Genomic DNA, 19,620 nt, shown 5'->3' with positions numbered 1-19,620 from the left:
TTGGGATTTTACGCCGTTATGCTGGCCATTTTTGCATACGGTGTCTGATATCATTTATTTTTAGATTTTTGGGGTTTTTGAACCCAAAGGCCAAATGGGTTTTAATTTTAAATTTTTTCAAAAATTAGGGGTTTTTACCTCGTTTTACGTGCTGCCCTGTTTTCTCAGGTTTTCTTGGCACATTGTGGGTCGTGGACTTGGATGATCCATTTGGGTATCAGTTAGACCACTTCTGCACTTTTATGTTGCATTGGGATGTGTGTTGCATTTGTACTCCCGACGTTGTGTTCAGTTGAGTGATTTTATACCTATTATGGTTTTCTTTAGACCTTTGCTTTTGTTCATGAACACTAGGATTCGTGTAGAATCCATACTCTCGGATTGATGCCGGTTGAGTGAGTTCATGATGTTTGGTCTTGTTGCATCATTGGGATTCATGTAGAATCCATACTCTTGGATTGAGGCCGATTGAGTGATTTAATGATGTATGGTTTTATTGGCTTTGGGATTCGTGTAGAATCCATCCTTCCCGTGTTGCTTTCAGTTGGGTGTTTTCTTTGCATTGTATTCTCATTCCTGTCCTTGTGTTATGATCTTCGTGATGGTGGTGCGCCACACACGAGGACGTGCGTGTACATTTTTTGCGTGACTTGCGAGGCCCGATCTTTCGTGGATTTGCCGGAAGTTATGATCATTGGGGTTGGGATGGGAGTATGCATGCCCATGGGCACTTGTCATAGGATAAGCATGGGTAGGGTAGTGTAGCATATGGAGGGGGCTTCTACCTCACAACCTAGTGATCATTGTGCCCAGAGGGTTGGCGAAGGAAGCTTTAATTAAGTGAAAATTAAATAAAATGTGTGACTAGTAATAAAACTTAAGATAATAAAAAGGTTTGGGGTGCAAGAACCTTTCCGTTGAGGGATGTTGAATCTGCGCAAGTCCTAGCTTGGGCTTTTTGATGCCAAGCGACTCTCAATGATGTTAGTCCCTACATAGTAGCCTATTGAGTGTCTGACTAGGACCTGTACTCCTTGCATTGTCTTAGGTTCTTGGTTGCAGCCATCATACTGTCTAGCGTGAGTGTTAGCCATGTATGTTGTGATTTTTGTGTGTTTGTGGTTGGATCATTATCTCCATCAGCATGGTGGGTGTGGACCTACGAATTCCATGTGGTTGGGAGGCGTAGCTACCTTCACCACTGCTAGGGACTGGTGTACAGAGACGGTCTCTTATCCTAGTGCGACCATTGTTGGATGTTTTCACTTGGTACTTCGGGTTCTGGAGTATGCTTTCATTGGAATGCTTGGATATCATGTTTAGATGATGTTAGTTTATTTGATGCATTCCCTTATCATGATGGTTAGCATATGATTAGATGATGTTATTTGATTTAGTAGTACATCTGTTGCTTATTGCTGTTTAGCATGTAATAGGATATGTTATCTACTGTAGGATTATCTTATGCTTTACTACTAGCATGTTAGATTTCCTTATGCTTATATTGTTGCATTTTTTAGTAGTGACATCCCTATTACGACAGTACTGATGATCTGTTCGGTGGCTTGGGATGTTACGCCCGGGGGATGGCTAGGACCCACGATGGTCTTATGATGCTATTGACGGTTGGGAGGAACCGGTCACTTATTTGGTTGTTTAGTTCTGAAATGTATTTTGTTCATTGCAATTTTTATTTCAGTATGTGCTTTGCTTTTATGCTTTAGATGGTTAGATGTTTCTCTTTCCTTGTTGTTAGTGCTCTGGAGTGTTCATTCCTCGATTTACGTGGATTCGGTACTCCCCAGTGTGGAGGTTTCCTTGTTTGTTTAGCTTTTTGTTTGTGTTTTGTGTCGCTCTGATTTGTTTCCTCGCACGAGATTGTATTTTTCTCACGCGAGACTATTTCTTCCTCACGCAAGACTGTTTCTTCCTCGCGTGAAAGAGTACACTTCCCGTGCGAGAATGTAAATCCTCGCGCGGCGCATAGGAATCCTCGCATGAGAATGTGAATCCTCGCACGAAGCTCAGTAGTCCTCGCACGAAGTGCACACTTTCTCGCGTGAAGCGATGAAGGATCTCGCGCGAAACTCGAGACCAATTTTCTTTCTTGCACGAGAAACAGGGGCTATCTAGGCTTGTCGAATGAAAGTTTGAAAGTTGGTTTTGGACACCCTTTTGGTTTTTACACCTTCCTAGTTCAAAATAGATTTCCTAGGGGTTTAAAATATATCGTTTAAGTATAAGTTCCTTATACTTAAGATATATTTTAATATATGCGACAAATCGTTTGAGATAGGTTTCAGACCTCTCAGAGATAAGTTATGGATTTTAGGAAATTTCAGGGCTTCAAAAATCTAGACTTAGCCAATTTTCAGGACTTCAAGATTTCAGGCTTAGCCAAATTTTTGGTTCTTGCATTTTACCCCAGCTTGGTGTTTTTTTGATGAGTGGTTGTTTCTTGTGCCCTCATCAAGTACATTGTTGTTGTTGGCTTTTTTTGCGTGTGTCAGTTGGGTAGTGGCATTTGAAGATTCGTTGGTTGCCGAGATTGTGGCGAAGTCTTCCATTGCGATCGTTGTGATCCCTGTATGATGTTGTCATGTGCATTCATACTTGTAAAAAAAAAAAAATATCTTGGCTTGATTTGAATCCTTGTTTCCAAGGATCTCCGGGCGGGGCATTACATCTGGTATCAGAGCCCATGTTCAAACATTGGGATCTCTGTGTTTATGTTGCCCATGTAGTTGTTGATGCGTTGGTTGAGTGCGAGTGTCTTTGTGAGAACTCGTGATCTTTGTTGCTTTGGTATCTACTCGTGATGGACTTGCTTGTCTAGTAGATGCAACTAGAGCAGTGTGTGGAGAAGGAAGTGAGTCTTCCTAGCTTTGTAGGTGGGATTCTTGTGCCTTGTTTGGTTGGTTGCGTGTGTGACCCTTTTTGGATGGAGCCACTGATTGGTGTCCATGTGCTGGCTTTGAGTGCCTCTTTTGTTTCTCCTTGTGCGGTTAGGTGCATTGTTTCCTTGTTTTCTCCTGATTGTAAGTTGATGAATGAATCTTATTTGTGATTCTTTATTTTGTTGATTATAAGAATAAAATGGTTCCTTTCATTGAAAATGAGTGTTTATTGTGAATCATTGCAAAGTTGTAGTTTTGCATTATATATTTGGGTTAATGACTTAAGTCCCCAATCTGATTGTTTCTTAAGCTTATGTAAAACTGTATTAATTTGATGGATATCTAAATGTTGCATTGCATGGAAATTATTGTTGTTTGCATGTGCATGAGGTTACTAATGGTATACTATTTGATGTGTATGAGTGTGTTCTTTAACGGTGCTAGGATGATGTATTCCTTAGCATTGTGTGGTGATTTATCCCTCTTGTGTGACTGTACTCATTCATCACTTGTAATGTGATTTGTTTGATGCCTTATTTTATTTGGCTGGAGGTAATTTCCTCATGTTGTTGGGCTAGCATTGGTTTTTAGTACTTTCCTCTCTTGGAGCAGTCATCAAATTTTATCTATCACTCTCTTTGTGGCAGTTGTCACATTTGACTTATTATTGAAATGAGCTCTTTTTGGTACTTACTGTTGGAATTGGAAATTCTCCCATTTGGGCTTTTTATTATGTTTCATGATGACTATTCTGGGTGTGTTTTATTGCTACCCAGTTGTGTGTTGTGACTCTATCATGTTCATCTCGAACCTCTGGTAGTATGTTCAAGGGATAATATCATGGAGAACATGCTAGTGTGTCTTTGTTAGATCTAAAGTTGTTATTGTAATTGAATGGTTTAAATGGTGATTAAACTTAATTTTAGTTTTGAAAGAAATTGAAAGGTATGTACTTGTTCTATAGTGACTCTTGGACCCTTGCTTGAAATCTTTCAGTTCATTATGCATTAGTGCTTATGTTATGTTTAATTAATAAATTATGAAAGAGGAGTAATGATGGTTTCAATGTGTGATTTACCTTTCATTCCATGCCTTATGTTGTTTTGGGCATGTGTGTTCTTGAGTGGTTTTGGATGTTTTGTCCATCTCTTGTCTTGGTGGCCAAGACTATTGTTTTTGCCTTTGTGGTTTTGTTTTGAGTGGTGACTCAATCGTAGGTCTTAGTCTCTCTTAGCTTCTTCATGTTGTAGTCCTTGTTGATATCTTTTCAATGCTTTTCAAATGGATTCTATCCGAGTCTGACTGTGAGGCTATGGCTTTTGGAGTTGTTGATCGATGTTCTGAGTACCTTTTCGAGTAGAGGCCAATTCAATCATGACATATCATATTTATGGCTATTTGAGAAGTTTAACTCCTCATGTTATTCATAACGGAAGAGTTATCTTGTCTTCATAATCTACTAGGTACTTGTTGGAGTTCGTTCTTGCATTTTTGTGTTTCCTATTACACTGACCCGCCCTTGTGAGGTGTAGTGTGGTTTGTGAGCGTTCCTTGTTGTGGATGATGTTGCCTTATCATTTGGGAGTGACTCAGTTCTTTGATGAGTCTACATTCTCCTTTCTGGATGTTGACCTTGGCACATCTCCATATTCTTTCTCTCTTGAGAGAGTAGGCTAGTGTGGCTATGCCACTAGCTCAGTTAGTGTTCTCTGGTGAGTATGTTGATGGTTGGGGGAATTGTGAGTTCCCTAATGCATCTTGGGCTGATTTTGTGTAGAGGTTGAGAGAGAGACTCCCTCTCAGTCCTAATACTCTGTAGTATCCTTCTCCCTAAGCTTATATCTTCAGGTGGATTGTCTCAGTCAATTTTTCTCTTTAACTTTTGACTTGAGGCTAGAGATTGAGTTTAGCGGTAGATTGGGTGTAGTTTTCGTAGCAAGGTGCTAGAGGAACATGGTATCGTTGGACACATGTTACCATCTCGTGAGTTGGTATGCAGACATTTGATGATTGTGTCCACTGACGAAAGTCTATGCAACCTTGTGGAAAGGTGATATCTTGTCTGGTTGGGTTATGTTACCCTAGTTTCCAGTGGTAGTTGAGTTTTTGGACCTTGGAGAGGTGTTGTGCTCCTACACTTGGTGGTGAGTAGTCTTTTGGAGTGTGTCTTTTTTTTTTTTTGGTAAACTTTCATCCTCTTTGTTCTAAGGGTGAGTTTACGTGGATTCCAGAATGATCATGTGTGACATGATAGTATTCTTGGAAAGTTTGGGATGGTTATTCCCCATGATTCCAACTTTTGTTGGAAGAGTTTAGTGTTTTGACCTGGTTTTGTGGTCATGTGGTTGGTGCATGTTGTGGTTGGGCACCTGTTGACAAGGTAGAGTGGCTTGTTCCTTACCTTGTATTGTTGATTTTATGGCTAGATGGTTTTTCCTAGCGCATAAAAGGTTCCTTGTTGGAGGACCTTGTGTTTGTGTGACACCCATTCTCTCGTGGTTAACCTATTTGGGGGTTAACATGATGGTTTGAGAATGTTGGAGTGATTTGGGTTTGACTTGTACAAAGTTGTTGAGTCATTCCTATTGCTCGCTTTTGATTTTGTTCTTGGTGTGTTTGGTTTCTATTCTTGGATTGTAGGCTTCCAGGAGTAAGCCTAGTCTTTGGGGGGGATGATGTAGTGCCTCTCCCATTTGACTTTTGTAAGTCATCCTAATGGATGCAACCTTGATGATCTTTTGTTGTGATGGATCATGATTGTGACCCTGAGTGGTCTACGTCGTCGAGGTGTTCGGATTTATGTTTCTATATCAGTTGCTTTGATTATGCTTTTGACTGATCTTTGAGATTTTGATGTGATTTTTGGTTCACTAAGGTTTGGGCCAGTGGTTACCAGGATCGATGTGGTATCATGAGGTTGTTCCTTGATTACCTTGAGATGTGTGCAGAGATTGCACTATGTTCTATTAGCATGCTACACTGGACTGGGTACCTGTAGCAGTGGTTAGTTATGGCTATGTTTGCTTATGTGTTTTAAATTCCTTTTTAATGCACAGTAATCAATCATTATTAAATGCTTAAGTAATTAGAATGGATTGTTCTTGTTGGATTATTTGGTTATGTGCTACAGACATTTACCTTGTTTTATTTTGGTCTGAGAGATATCTGTTCTTATGTGATGATTTACATTTGAGATGACCTGAGGGTCAAATGTTACTCTTTGATTCCAGTATCATAGATATTAGACTTCTATGCCGTTCAGTTAATCATGTTGCAAGATGATGCCATTTTAAGATGATAGTGTATTTTATGATGATATCTGGTGATCTGGTATTTGGACATACCAATGATTATGTTATGTGATGGATTTAATGCTATGGTTATTTACTTCATTCTTGAGTTGTTATGCTTTATGCGAACGTGAGTGATGTAAATAGATTATTTTAATATAATTAAATAAATGGTTAAATTAGGTGATTTAATGCATTATTGCTTCAGCTATGTTATTATATGCAATTGCACTTGATCATGTTGTTTAGTGTGCAAGATTATATCCCTGGCAGTGGCACATGGAGTTAGTGATTCTACCGTTCATATTTTGCCAATGTCGCCTTTGTATGGTCGACGTATCCTTAATTAAATGTTTAATTTAAACCTTTCGGTGATTATTAAATCTGAACTCATTTGCATTATGTGATTAGACCAGTAAGCGTGTTTGTGCATTTAGAGGTTCACATTGTCGTGAAAGTTGTTTAAGGTGATTTTTGTGTTTTGGGGTTTTCGGGGTTTTTATTTGATTTATTTTAATTTCTGGCAGCTTTGCCATAGATGAATTCCTAATTATAGGAATAGCCTATTTTCATTTGGGCTGATTCGGGGTTTAACTAGATTGGCTGGTTAAATGCCCTAATCGATTATTCACCCGAAAAGTGAATAAGTATCCAATGAGGAATTTAATTCCTCACTTCTCACTTTCAAATTGGAAAGTTGGAGAGTAAAACCCAAAATCCTCTTCATGAGGATTTACTGTTTTGTTCGTTGTGGGAGCTACGGGCATGGGATTGTCACGAAGTTGGGCTCGTTGGATCTAGCTCGGGGAAACCTTGGATTGTCGCGATTTTCAGCTATTTCTGCGAGATATTTATTTTATAGTTCAGATTCCCGTTTTGCCCTTTTGGCTGTGAGGTAGGGCTTTCCTGTTTTATTGTTTCTGCTCTATTTCTGCTTCTATTTTTGGTAGCTGTTTGTTTGGAGGCTGAGAACTAGTGTTCCCCTCTGTTTCTATATGTTAGTTCTACCCGGTTGGGCGGGTATGAACATTTCCCTATTTTTTGGGATGAGGGTTTGGGATTTTACGCTGTTATGCTGGCCATTTTTGCATACAGTGTCTGATTTCATTTATTTTTGGATTTTTGGGGTTTTTGAACCCAAAGGCCAAATGGGTTTTAATTTTGAAGTTTTCAAAAAATTTAGGGTTTTTACCACGTTTTGTGTGCTGCCCTATTTTCTCAAGTTTTCTTGGCACATTGTGGGTCGTGGACTTGGATGATCCGTTTGGGTATTAGTCAGACCACTTCTGCACTTTTATGTTGCATTGGGATGCGTGTTGCATTCGTACTCCCGACGTTGTGTTCAGTTGAGTGATTTTATACCTGTTATGGTTTTCTTTAGACCTTTGCTTTTGTTCGTGAACACTAGGATTCGTGTAGAATCCATACTCTTGGATTGACGCCGGTTGAGTGAGTTCATGATGTTTGGTCTTGTTGCATCATTGGGATTCGTGTAGAATCCATACTCTCAGATTGAGGCCGATTGAGTGATTTAATGATGTATGGTTTTATTAGCTTTGGGATTCGTGTAGAATCCGTCCTTCTCGTGTTGCTTTCAGTTGGGTGTTTTCTTTGCATTGTGTTCTCATTCCTATCCTTGTGTTATGATCTTCATGATGGTGGTGCGCCACACACGAGGACGTGCATGTACATTTGTTGGGTGACTTGCAAGGCCCGATCTTTTGTGGATTTGCCGAAAGTTATGATCATTGGGGTTGGGATGGGAGTATGCATGCCCACGGGCACTTGTCATAGGATGAGCATGGGTAGGGTAGGGTAGCATATGGAGGGGGCTTCTACCTCGCAGCCTGGTGATCATTGTGCCTAGAGGATTGGTGAAGGAAGCTTTAATTAAGTGAAAATTAAATAAAATTGTGTGACTGGTAATAAAACTTAAGATAATAAAAAGGTTTGGGGTGCAAGAGCCTTTCCGTTGAGGGATGTTGAATTTGCGCAAGTCCTAGCTTGGGCTTTTTGATGCTAAGCGACTCTCCATGATGTTAGTCCCTACATAGTAGCCTATTGAGTGTCTGACCAGGACCTGTACTCCTTGCATTGTCTTAGGTTCTTGGTTGCAACCATCATACTATCTAGCGTGAGTGTTAGCCATGGATGTTGTGATTTTTGTGTGTTTGTGGTTGGATCATTATCTCCATCAGCACGGTGGGTGTGGACCTACGGGTTCCACGTGGGTGGGAGGCGTAACTACCTTCACCACTTCTAGGGACTAGTGTACAGAGATGGTCTCTTATCCTAGTGCGACTGTTGCTAGATGTTTTCATTTGGTACTTTGGGTTCTAGAGTATGCTTTCTTGTGATTTATGCTTTCATTGGAATGCTTGGATATCATGTTTAGATGATGTTAGGTTATTTGATGCATTCCCTTATCATGATGGTTAGCATATGATTAGATGATGTTATTTGATTTAGTAGTACATCTGTTGCTTATTGCTATTTAGCATGTAATAGGAGATGTTATCTACTATAGGATTATCTTATGCTTTACTACTAGCATGTTAGATTTCCTTATGCTTATATTGTTGCATATTTTAGTAGTGACATCCCTATTATGACAGTACTGACGATCTGGTCGGTGGCTTGGGATGTTATGCGCGGGGGATGGCTAGGACCCACGATGGTCTTATGATGCTATTGACGGTTGGGAGGAACCGCACACTTATTTGGCTGTTTAGTTCTAAAATGTATTTTGTTCATTGCGATGTTTATTTCAGTATGTGCTTTTCTTTTATGTTTTGGATGGTTAGATGTTCCTCTTTCCTTGCTGTTAGTGCTCTGGAGTGTTCATTCCTCGATTTACGTGGATCCGGTACTCCCCGGTGTGGAGGTTTCCTTGTTTATTTAGCTTTTTGTTTGTGTTTTGTGTCGTGTTGATTTGTTTCCTCGCGTGTGATTTATTTTGCTTGTGCGAGATTGTTTCTTCCTCTCACGAGACTGTTTCTTCCTCGCGCAAAAGAGTACACTTCCCGCACGAGAATGTAAATCTTCACGTGGCGCATAGGAATCCTCGTGCGAGAATGTGAATCCTTGCGTGGAGCTCAGTAGTCCTCACGTGAAGTGCGCACTTTCTCGCGCAAAGTGGTGTAAGATCTCGCGTGAAACTCGAGACTAATTTTCTTTCTCGCTCGAGAAACAGGGGCTATCTAGGCTTGTCGGATGAATGTTTGGAAGTTGGTTTTGGACACCCTTTTGGTTTTTACACCTTCCTAGTTCAAAAAAAATTTCCTAGGGGTTTAAAATATATCGTTTAAGTATAAGGAAACATAAATCCTTATACTTAAGATATATTTTAATATATGCTACAAATTGTTTGAGATAGGTTTTAGACCTCTCAGAGATAAGTTATGGATTCTAGGAAATTTCAGGGCTTCAGAAATCTAGACTTAGCCAATTTTCAGGGCTTCGAGATTTTAGGCTTAGCCAAATTTTTGGTTTCTGTATTTTACCCCAGCTTGGTGTTTTGTTGATGAGTGGTTGTTTCTTGTGCCCTCATCAAGTGCGTTGTTGTTGTTGGCTTTGTTTGTGTGTGTCAGTTGGGTAGTGGCGTTTGGAGATTCGTTGGTTGCTGGGATTGTGGCGAAGTCTTCCGTTGCGATCGTTGTGATCCTTGTATGATGTTGTCATGTGCATTCATACTTGTAAAAAAAAAAAAAAATCTTGGCTTGATTTTAATCCTTGTTTCCAAGGATCTCCGGGCGGGGCATTACATGTTAGAAGGGACCTCAAGCTTGATGGACTGTCAAGTTTGATTTGTAGTCTCTACGAGCTATTATCATCCAAAAAATATACCCCCTTTCATTCATCTATCCATGAGCTATTTCTCATGATTGTGATTTTGATTGAGCTTGTAACTCAATGACCTACTTTGGTTGCTAGTGTAGTTCTAGTTGTTTGCTTACATAGATTCACTCCTTTGTCACAATGTAATGTCCCCAAATCTTATTTGATATAGTAATATATTAGATTTAACAAAGTAAATATTATTCTAAATAGAATAGGAAAAGGTGGATTATAATTAACGAGGACTATCATCAACATTTATTTTCCAAATATAATTTTCAAGCCTTTTGGAGCATGTAGGGGAAGAAGCTGACATAGCTTATGAAACTATGCTATGCTCTTATTCTATGGAACCAATTTTTGTTGAGGTTGGACACCAAAAACATTACCTCACAACCATGTTCATGGTTGATAAGGCACTATTAGAAAAAATTTCTTAACATATTCATTTTGTTAGAAAAGAGTCAATGCACACAAAAATTCATCAATGCACATAAAAATTTGAAAAGCATTCCTAATGGATATAGAAAATTAATTAAATAAGGGGGATATGATCATATTGTGTGACTTATGAAGATAGATATTGGAACACTTAATATAAACTGATATACTGCTATAACCTTGTTAACATGTTTTTTTTTTTATAGTAGATGATTTGTGTTGTAGCCACATTGTTCTTTGGCATTGAGATCCTGGTCATGTTTGCAGGCTTCATAGATCAAAATTTACAATTATTTTTTACTGATCTTTGAAGGATTCATAGATTAATTTACAATATTTTCAGTAATCTTTGAGGGCTTAAAAAAAAAAAATCACTTTGTGTGATCTTTGAAGGCATCAAAGATAAAGTCACAATATTTTTCAGTTATCTTTGAAGACTTCATAGATAGATATGTCAAATTTCCTAAGTTCAAATATTTTAGAATTTATGTATTTCATAAAAAGATAAATCCAGTAGCATAATTATATTGTTAGTATCTATTTTCTCAAAAACTAATTATAGAGGAGTATATCATTGAATATATAGATTTTAGTGGCTTAAATTGAAATGCCATGTGGATGCATGGCCAAGATTGATATAATGCTTGGATATCCAACACATCTTGGGGACAGGGGTATTGCAAAATGTAATGACACACAAAATGATTACCTAGAGATTCAATATTAATAAAGGAGTGAAAGTCTCAATTAACAAGAGTAACAAACCATATCCAATAAGGATAAGATTGAAAACTAAGAAAAGATGACAACTAAAAGAATAAAATAATTTTCCAATCAACCAGAATGTTAAAAAATTTCAGCAAATCCAATCTAATTGGATAAAATGACTCACCTCTGGATTTTTGAAGTAATGCTAGAATAGAGCAATGCCACCACCACCCATGACACCCATTCAAAATGCAATTTGAGCCTGCCAAAACTGTAAACCTTATAGAAAATCCAATGCAAATGGATTTTGGGTCCACCCCTGAACCTCATTTGAAGCTCAATTTTATGAGGAACAAAAGAAATTATACATACCCCAATTCTCTCCCATTACACCTACATAATCAAAATACAAATTAAAACAAAACATTAAGATCAAGATTCAAGGGTATGGAAGTCAAATCACAAAAAAAAACATTTATAATAAAACTTGACACTATAATCTTCTCCAATTTGGATATGTATGAGACTCCACTTGTTTAGTTTTGCTCTGTCTATGAGGAAAGAAAATGGAGAGCCAAGCAAGCGATTAAGGATTGCCCAAAATAAAAAATATGAGACAACCAAGGAGGAGGATCTAATGGAAGTCAAACTGTTAAGAACAGCCTCCTCTATTAGGAAAAAATGATAATGAAATTGTATACACAGAATTTGGATGGCAAAGCATATATATATTTCTATTATTAAATCTTCCTCAATTGGCAGATGATTATTTTGGAATTACTTTCAATGTCTAGATTGCAAAATGTAGAACAAACCTTTAGAACTGAAATATAGAAATGAAAGTAATGTCACTCAAAATAGAATGGAGAGCTATAATAACCCACATCCTAAATAATGCATCTTGATAATTCATACTTAGAACCCAAGTATGAAATCCCCTCTCCATTACTTTAACTAAAGGAAACATTGCTTCATCTTCACAGAAATAATGAATCTGAAATAGAAATCCCCTGGTCCAAGCCTACAATTATGTCAATTACCAGAGTCTCCACTTCACCAAAAGCCAACCCATGACAAAAAGGACTTTCTAAAAATGTTTCAACTTTCCAGTAACCAGTTTATTTTATATATATAATAAAGCCGTTCAAATTTCAAATCATTTTCAAAATTAGGAAAGAGAATGGGGAGAAATATATCACTAATTATTATAGCTTAACTTATAAAATGTTTAGGACATCCCCAACCCAATGCCCCAAGTTAGTAATATCTATAAAATCAAAGTTACACATTTTATATATGTAAAAACTGACAGCTACCACCATATTCTGAAAAGAGGGTAGTAGTGAAACATAATTATTGTAGGCTTACAAAATATGCAAGGCCCCTCTTAGACATCAATCCTTAATAAAGAAAGCTATGTGTGGCCCCATTGTCTATAAGAATAGTGATGCCTTGTCCCAGCAAGACTCTGCAAACTTTGAGAGAGTATGGAACTTGTCCCTTGGGAGGTCTTCAAAGTACAACCAAGATGCTATAGTTAGTTGCTTCTCTCACTATTTCAGGTTCCTATTCTTCTTTATGAGCTCTAGCTCTTCTGTCTTAGGCTCATCATCATAGGAAGTCTTAATATAATATCAATTTAATAACTGGGTTCCCATAACTCCTAGAAATCAAAGCACAATAGATGCACTTCTCAATACAACAATGAAATTCACATACCTTTTATTATAGCATTAGATTCTACACTTTCTTTTAAAATTAACATTGTATTGATTCAAAGGAGTTACTGTAGAAATGAATTTGTTCCTTGTCTCTAAAGATTCCAGATCTAGGGACTTTTTGAATACATCCTAAAGTGTTATTGGATCAAAGGCTAAGCCCATGAGAGGTTCAGCTAACCCTTCGATGAGAATTAGTATGCTTCTTCTTCCCGAAACATCTTGTACTGTGACTCCTAACAGTCATATAGTCTTCTATGGATCAATTATATTTCAATTGGGCTCGCTCCCTATAATAAATTTTAGGATCATTCCTTCCTAGTCAATCCAATAAATTCATCCAAAAATCTTCTAAGATAGTGATAGAGTTGTGTACATGGATGTTTATTTTGCAACACCATCATTCGTGAGCCATTCCCTAATTGAAATTATGTCAATCTTTGCACTATTTTTAACCTCACTTGTTTTATACACAAAATTTACACCTTGTCTTCATTGAGCAACATGTTTGGAATACTCTTGGTGACTAGAAATCTCCTCCCAGTTTCTTGACAAATAAGGGCTCCTTGTTCTACATCAACCTCAAGAAGAGCATGATGAAAACAATGCAAAAAATCATCATCCTCAGCAATATGACAAACTCAAGCAAAGACTAAAAAATAGCAAATTACTTGACAATCGTTAAGTATGAAGACCAATCAAAGCATACACTAGAGCAAAAAACTAAAAATAGTAATGATTGAATAGTCACCTAATGAACTTTTCTTTTGCTATTTAAGTGTTAGATGCAATTGAGTGCTAAATGTTCTATTCATTGTCATGAAAGATGGGTCTGTGTAAACCACTATCTTGAAATATGAGTCAACGAGTTTGACTCAAAAATTGCAGCAATATCACAAACTCAAACAAAGACTAAAACTAGCAAGTTGCTTCACAGCATTTAGTGGGAGAGAAGACTAAAAATAGTAATGATGTAACAGTCATACAACAAACTTTTCTTTTTCCCTTTAAGAGTTAGTACCAAATTGTTCCATTATATCACTATGGAATCCTTAATTAAGGGGAAGAATGCACTGAAATCAATTTTTTTAATATTTACCTTATGCATTTTATTCGCTTCTAATTTGCTTTAAATTAAATACTAGGTCTTTGTTCCCAGCAAAGATGGAACCCAAATACCAATGTTTATTGTATGCAAGAAAAATACCATTCTTGATGGTTCTCATCCGACAGTGCTATATGGTTATGGGGGCTTTAACATCAGCATAACTCTATACTTTAGTGCTATTTGTATTGCCCCTTTGAGGCATTTAGGAGCACTATTTTCTCTTGCAAACATTCGTGGGGGTGGTGAATATGGAGAAGAATGGCATCAAGCGGGCACTCTTGCAAATAAACAAAATTGTTTTGATGACTTCATTACAGCTACTGAATTCCTTGTATCAGAGGGTTATACACAACCTAAGAAGTTGTGTATTGAGGGAGGCAGTAATGGAGGACTCCTCATTGCTGCTTGCATGAATTAGGTATGTTCGGACCAGTTTAATGTTCCTCACATTATCCTCAATATATTTTTTTTGTCATTTCTTGTTTTTGAAACAAATGATGTGGGACTGAAAGCTTGATATTCTCTCTTATTTTCCCAAAAATAGAGGCCTGACTTATTTGGTTGTGTTCTGGCACATGTTGGGGTTATGGACATGTTACGCTTCCATAAATTTACTATTGGTATGTCTTGAATGATAAACATTCCATAAATGTAGTTTAAATAAGATTTACATTGGGATATACCACAAAGCAATTAGTATGCCTATATTGCACCTTCTTAGTTATGTCATCTGCTTTTGGCTGTTGCTAAGGAATTTAACCAGCATTCATAATTCTACAGGACATGCATGGACTACAGATTTTGGATGTTTAGACAAGGAAGAAGAATTTCATTGGCTTATTAAGTAAGAACAAAATTCAAGCATCTATAGCGATTACTAGTTAAATTTTTTTAAAATTATACTAATCTGGTAACTTTCCCTTCCACAAATGACCTGCAACTGTAGATACTCGCCGTTGCATAATGTAAAGAGGCCATGGGAAGAGCTTGTGGGACATGGTATTCAATGTCCCTCTACGATGTTATTGATAGCTGATCATGATGATCGAGTTGTGCTGCTTCATTCTTTGAAGTTTCTTGCAGTATGTACTTCAGATCCAATATTTTGACTCCCAAAGCTTTTACACCAGTTTGGCTTGCAGTTATTGTTTAATTTTTTTCTTTCTTTTCTTGCACAAATTAGTACCACAAAATATTGATGTTACAAATGGGAGTGGATTTTTTAAGGTAAAATAATATTGAGGTTCTAGTTGCACAGATAAAACGTCAAGGAAGGAGGAACACCTCAGCATTTCATCAAATCGTAGTTATTAACTAATATGCCTACAAGCCTGCTTTTGCACTCTTGGTTTAAAAAAGAAACAATCATATCTGTAAAAACATGCAAAAACGCGCATGTAAATTTGATTGTGCATTCCTGGTTAAAAATTATTGTTAGTATTGCAAATTAGAATATGCTAGCACGCATGTTTTTTGTATTTTTAGTTTTTCAAGCCAATTCATGGGTTTTCCTCCTATTGAAGATGCATAAATTGGGCAATACACTAGGATTTGAACTTCTTTAAATCTGTTTTACCTTCTTGGTAAAAAGAGTAATTCATTTTGTTTGGAGATTGTCTATAGCTATATGTTAATCTGAGAAATCTCTATTGAGTGCTTACAGACACTGCAACATATTTTATGCAATAGTGTGGCACATAGCCCACAAACCAATCCAATTATTGGTCGAATTGATACGAAAGCCAGTCATGGGGGAGGGAGGCCGACCCAAAAAGTGGTATGTGTTCTTTTCTTTCCACTCTATTTGCACTTCGACTTATCAACTGAATTTCACCAAATTGAGAGAAGAGTTCAAATAGTATAATTCTGTAATCTAAATGTAATCTAAATAATCTATAAGATACCTTTAATCTATACATGTGATTTTTCAAAATGATTGCATCAAATTCTGGTTCTTTTGTAGATTGATGAGAATGCCGATAAATGGGCATTCATGGCCAAAGTGGCGGGAGCCTCATGGATTGACTAGCTTCTAATGATGTGGCTGGTTGCAATTGATGTAGGCAGACAAAGAATAGTAATTGTATGAATTGTAATAGAATATTTTGTAGTAAGTTTTCTTGTCACAGTTTGTTAAAAAGTGTCCCTATTTCAAAATACTTATGAATTATATTAATGTTAACTGTATAGAAGGTAGACTTGTTCACATAGAAATGTAACGGTCGCATCCTACAGAATATACACATATAAAGCTATAGACCGTAGATAATACAAAATGAGCTATTCAAAGCCTTGCCATATTGTGTACTAGGTTTTCCTACAAGCAATTGTAGGTGTTATGAATATTGTGTACTAGGTTTTCCTACAAGCAATTGTAGGTGTTATATGCTCTTATTGCAACTAGTCCCAATCTGTCAGATGCAGTATTCCTCATATTAAAGAGAATGTTTTTGTAACTGTATCAAAACTTCTCTCAGGAACCTATGAAGGAGAAATTTCATGATCCAAAATGTTAGAACCTGAAAAGTGCAAAATGTGAAACACAAATTCATAGCATCATGCTTTTATGTGATTGAAAAATGAGAATGTTATAGATTATATGACTTATGTGTCCGGACTCCAGCAATATTCATATTAGGTCTTGAAAAATAGGAGTTTGTACCTGTTTCCTTGCAATTATGCTTTTAACACATTGGGTCTATTGGGAATTTGTTATTTATTGATAACAGAAACACAAAAATTCTTGCAATTAGTTTGTCAGTGCACTTATTTTTTGTATGAAAAATGTGTATAGTTGGTAATATCATTCTCTAGTGTATTTTACAGATTGATACTCGTGGGTTACCCTTATCTTCAAAGACACTATCTTTGCTTCCTCCCTTTTCAAAAAAAATGTCAACATGAGTGATATAGAAAATTTACATTCCTCATCTAAAGTTGCATGTTCACCAGAACTTGCAAAAACTGGGCTAGGTTCATCAGCTGCTATGAAAATAGCTATGGTTGTAGGCATCTTTCATTACCTGGGGTTGTTAGTCTCCCTACAAAGTCTTGTGGAAACTATTTAGAGAAGACAATAGATGCTGATTTTGATTTGGTACATGTTGTGTCTCAAACAACTCACTGCATAGCCCAAGGAAAGATTGGCAGTGGATTTGATGTTAGTGCTGCTATGTATGTGAGTCAACGCTATGTTAGATTTTCTCTGGATAAAATTTTTCAGAAATCTAAGTGTCGAGCATGTATTGTATTGGTATGTGTTGAAAAAATATATTTGTAATCTATTGATGGTTTTACAATTATCAATAATATCACATAGTCTATTACGGTTTATGCAAACACATAGATTTTGTATATGTTTGATCTACCAAGATGACCTGAGGTGGTTGTGAATAAATGTGAAGCAGAATAGTTGTGTTTCTTGAACTTAATCTCATTTCATTGGCTATTAAAATTAGGTCCTTTGTGTCCATGTGTCATGTCCCCATTTTTTTGGTGACAATTCGATTTAATTAATTTAATTAATCTAGTTGTCCAAAATAATGCATATTTTATAAGGACGACTAATTAATTATTTTAATTAAATAAATAAAAGATATTAAGTTAATTATTTATAAAGTTATCAAATAAATAAATATTAAAAGATAACTTTATATTTAATTAATTTAATAAAGTGACTTGGATCATAAAATATTTAATAAAGTCACTTAAGAGATAAGATCGAAAATGTTCTAGACGTCTCTGGAGAAGATGGAGAGAAAAGAATAAATAGGCACCCCGAGGCTCCATTCGAATCAAGCAGTTGTTTATCTTCCTTTTGGTTTTAGATTGTGATTCAATCACAAGTGCATTGTGGAACCTAGGGTTTTCGCAATTGTCACAGTTGGCCATTGAGAACGATAACTCTCAATAGGTGCGCAATTTTGAGGGTGTGAAATATCATCTGAATTATTGCAGATTGGAGGTGACGTTACAGTCATTTCATCGGGGCAAAATCTGTGGCCAAGGGCCAACGTTGGAGGAACATTGTGTGAATTATTTGTAGGATAGAGATAGCTACAGTATAGAATCGCCTTTGTTCTTTGTCAGCCAAGATTGAGGAAGAGGATCCATCCTTATTAGCGACGGCTGGAAGTGTATATATTTCCATCAACAGTAATAATTGGGACGCATCATCCTTGGAGCAAGATCATAGGAGCCAGCTGGAACCACTAGGGTCTGAATTATATGCAAGTTTAGCTACCGCGAGCAAATCCTACAACAGGTGGGAGCTGATATAATCTTTCATCTCTTGCGAATTCCTAAGACCCTCTAGCAAACTCCCTAGCCGAACATCCTACAGCAGATCTTAATATTCTATCATCAATTGACACATCATCGACGGTAACTAGTATTGTGCAAGCTTTGAAGTGGAACAACAGGACAAGAAGGTGTATTTTGCAGAAGACATAATAAGCACACGCAAGTGAACTTGAGTGAATGATTCAGAGTTATAGTAAATTGGAATCAAGGCTAGTCCCGGTAGAGGGATATACGGTTTGAAGGACTCATGGTTTCTTTGGAATCCTTGCCAGCTTAGATTTGGCAAACATGCAAGGGCAGATCGCGAAGTTGATACAGCACACACCACAGGAAAAACTCATTTGCGTCAAACTCGGATTGAAGACCATCAATCACAGCGAGTTGATTAATAAGAAGTCGCATGCAGATTAGTTGCAGAGACAACATTAAGGACGGATGACTCCATCTACATTTGCCCCTGCCAGTAGCGAACTTAGAATGGGCATTACTCAGGGAACATCGCAATTTTCATCTGAATCAAAATTATGACCAGTATAATAGAAGAAGGACGAAATCGAGACTGGTAAACCTCAGAAACCCGTGATCCCCATATTGGTAAATGCGTGAGACAGAGATAAGAAGTTGAGAGCTATCACATGTTCAGGTTTGAATCAACTCCTACTTCATCTGATTGAGAACTTGGCAGATGCAGTGGAAGGAGGAGTTCGAGATCAACATTCAGATATGTTGTTCTTGACTGGGAATAAGCTTAGAGGTTGATGTGACATGGTATCATGTAATACTACAAACAATACTGGCTATGAGTTTTCAAATGATATTGCAATAAGGTAAATGAGTTGACAACGCAGCTTGAGGAATGTCAACCATTGCTAAATTCTGGAGCAAGGTACAATGATGCTACGGTCCAGGTCCATTATTGAATCATGGTTAAGCAATGAAATATTTGATTGTAATAGGAATTTCTCCCTGAACATTGAGGGTATGATTATATTTTGCATTTGAAATGTCTTGGTGAATTATGTGAGGAATTACTCCATTCATGACAAATCTCATAGTGTATTAGTACAACTCTGATTACAAGAATAGAACTTGACATCAGTTTGTAACTAGTTCATTAAACAACCTTGGGTGCTAACTGTTTGACGAAATGCCTAATCATTGAAGTTTTAGTATTTTGGTGTCTAAGAAGCAATAATCCTGTCGGGGATATTTCAGTGGTATCAGAGCGGTTTTCTTGCCATCCTGTGGGGTGAGAACCAAATTACAAGAGTGATCAGCACTCTATTTCAACCAAGATGTACAGGTACATCACAAAGTCT

At 37.1% G+C, this 19,620-nt stretch overlaps 1 pseudogene; it reads left to right on the top strand.

The window, feature by feature from the left end:
- LOC149551706 (uncharacterized) overlaps positions 1-16,028 on the top strand; it is a 40,532-nt pseudogene extending 24,504 nt beyond the window's left edge.
- Positions 16,029-19,620: the final 3,592 nt, after the last annotated feature.

Source organism: Cupressus sempervirens, chromosome 6 (genome assembly GCF_028749045.1).
Source record: "Cupressus sempervirens isolate cs-2001-9-10 chromosome 6, ASM2874904v1, whole genome shotgun sequence".
NCBI lineage: Eukaryota > Viridiplantae > Streptophyta > Pinopsida > Cupressales > Cupressaceae > Cupressus > Cupressus sempervirens.
The sequence above is the reverse complement of the archived record's forward strand: the minus strand, read 5'-3'. Positions and strand labels throughout refer to the sequence as shown.